The sequence below is a fragment of the Lactuca saligna genome, chromosome 4 (assembly GCF_052625555.1).
Source record: "Lactuca saligna cultivar CGN05327 chromosome 4, ASM5262555v1, whole genome shotgun sequence".
Taxonomy (NCBI): Eukaryota; Viridiplantae; Streptophyta; class Magnoliopsida; order Asterales; family Asteraceae; genus Lactuca; species Lactuca saligna.
The window spans coordinates 191863071-191865942 of record NC_136420.1 but is presented as its reverse complement, the minus strand read 5'-3'; the positions used below and the strand labels follow the sequence as shown (position 1 = coordinate 191865942).

Below are 2872 nucleotides of genomic sequence, written 5' to 3'. Positions count from 1 at the left end.
GTTTCTTTTCTGCTTTTTTCTTCAACAATAATACTTCCTTTATCATCAGTTTTTGGCACTTTACTTTCTTTATTGATTAGGGATTCAGATGGGACAACTTCATCACTGAAGGAAAAACAGTTAAACATTAAATACTAATATAAAAAGAACAACAACATTAAGAATAATTGGTAAATAAAACTTGCAGGATAAACATCGACCTAGATTCAATGTCTCTTGTGGAATGTTTGCCAATAGTAGTAGCCTTCGAATTGGATGCTTCCTGTAACAGAGAAAAGTTAACATTCCAAAGTTTAGATAATATTATAATATATATATATATATATATATATATATATATGTATGTATGTATATATGTATGTATGTATGTATGTATCCTTACATTATTGGCAAATGAAGTTGAATCTACATCATGGTCCCTGATATCTTGAATTTCGTCATCATCTTGCACCTCTGTTGAATATAAACAATCGAACATTTCAGTTATAGTCGATTATTTAACAGTTACCATATAAAGGATGTAAATTTGAAAAAAAAAAGATCTATGATAATTAAGATGAATACCAAGGATGCTTTGAATTTTAGATCTTCAAGGTCAAAATTCCAAGCACCAACACCTCGCTGATACTCACTCTGTTTATCATCATCAACAAGAAAAAAGAATTAGACACACAAAAACTATAATTAGAAAAGAAAATAAAAAAAACAAGAAAATAATGCTTCTTGTAACCATCGATATGGTTTCTTGCTCGGTTGAAGGCATCTTTTTAAGAGCTAGTTGGGCAACATCTTTTGGCTGCAGATAGATATTTATGAATTATATATAAATAAATGTGAAAATACAGTTTTATAAATTATACGGTGGATGCATACCTGGGGGGCTTTGACACGATGCCAAAGTCGTGGCAAGTCACCAAATAATTTCTTGGCAGAGAGTTCTGGAGCTTTAGCTTTCTTAAAAAAAAGAGAGAAAGGTTTAACAACTTCTCAACATTGCCACCATTTCTTTAAAATACTGTTTTTTCACAATTGGGCCCTACCGGATGACTTTGGAAGAAAGCCTCTTCAGATGCAAGTGCATCATGTATTCCACGATTAAGCTTAATATCCTGTGAACATAGAAATGATGTTAGAAGATTGTATACTATTCACAACCTTTCTCAACTCATGTATTCCATGATTAAGATTACTATGTTTTCAGAATTCAGATATATGGGGATTTGTTGTTTCAAGCACTAAGGAGATGACAGCTGGATCTGCTTCTGTTTGGTGGTTTGATATCAAAATCACATATTCTCCATGATGGTTTATTAATAAGTATTAGGATTTGAACTAATCATATTCATATAATATAGAATAATAGAAACAAGTATGGGAATGAGAATGAGGACCTAATTAAGTTGTTGGTCTATTTTAGTGAAAAGGGAGAGAGTGAGTGGGCCCCTATTTCAGCAATGACTTCATAGCTCTGATCCACATTGACTTCTGGTTGGACATTCCATAGAAGAGAACTTGCCCTTGTCATGGTTGTTTCCATTTGAGCAACATGAACAGATCCACCAATTTTTTCAGGCAGAGTGAGTGGGCCCCCGTTTTCTGCTATTTTTTCACAATAACTCACCAATGCGGGGTCCATCTGTGATAGCATTCCATGCACCTGCAACCCCAAAAACACTTCAATCACACCAAACTTTGATCTTTTATATGTGCAGAGGACATAATTGCCCTTGTCATCAAGAGTAGTCTTAGAAAGCTTTGTAATTAAGTAAAAGAAAATGGGCCAAATTAATTCCTTTTCATATCTTTATAGTGTTATCACAAGTCGCAAATTGTTAACATTTCTGTAAATCAAAGAAAAGCTTCAAAAGGCAAGCTTCAATTTTCAGTAGGCCATCTTGAAAGACAATCATGAAACAGAATATTACCCCAAATTTGGCTCATCTTTCCTCATCTTTAAGTTTAGCTCATAAGCCATATGTCGCAAGACACAAGTCCTAATTTTTATAACAAATTAATTCCAAATCAAATAAATTAATTTGATCAGAATGTTAAAGAAGTACAAAAAAATGAAGCTGAAATTAATAAAATTGATTATATATACTATTATTTATACTTACAAGAGCCTTCCAAAAGCATCAATTATGTGGTTCTCACCTCCACCACCACCACCGTTGTTAATGGAACCCATGATGGATCGAGGTTACTTATCTAAATTTGATGAGTAGAGACTTGGAAGGGTAATGTCAGTGCATCCCATCTACTTCAGTAGCAGGGTACGAGGTTGCACCGTGTAAACTCAGGGATGGGGTCTGCAAGTCCAGTAAAGCTAACGCCACCCAGAGGCATATAAAAGTCAAACAAAAACATTTAAAATGTCATATATATGTAGGTTGTACTAAATTTAAGGAAATACAAGAGATTTATAATTATTAATCACAATGCATGGTATTTATAACTCCAACTAAAAGTATCCATAAGATTTCTCCCACTGAACACATTTACTAATTCTTGGTTAGGAGTACTATCAGACATCACCTAAATTCAAAACGAAATTGGTATTAATGTTAGTAAACATATGAAGTAATTAAATCTAGATTTCACAAGTGTAACCATTCATCCGAAACAACAGTTCTCATCAAATATTTGAAGAAATTTTCTTGTCATTTTTTCCATTAACCATTTGCATAACTCTCTTACTAAAGATATAATAATATTATCTAAAACAACTCACCTGCCCAAGGATTACACTGTTGCCAAATCAACATGAAAATGAAGTCAATTTTCTACTACTCATGTCACAAGAGAATGATTTCCAGCCAAAACTTCAAAGGATGAAGGGACTATTATACCCTTTGGAAGAAAAGCCTCTAAA

General features: G+C 33.1%; 1 long non-coding RNA gene across 1 annotated transcript; it reads right to left on the bottom strand.

Moving 5' to 3' along the window:
• Window positions 1–201: 201 nt before the first annotated feature.
• On the bottom strand, window positions 202–634 carry LOC145039067 (uncharacterized). Its single transcript, XR_013679714.1, has 3 exons — window positions 565–634; window positions 383–453; window positions 202–262 (listed from the first exon to the last, which is right to left on the bottom strand). It is a non-coding gene; the product is annotated as an uncharacterized LOC145039067 (long non-coding RNA).
• Between the last annotated feature and the right edge of the window lie 2238 nt (window positions 635–2872).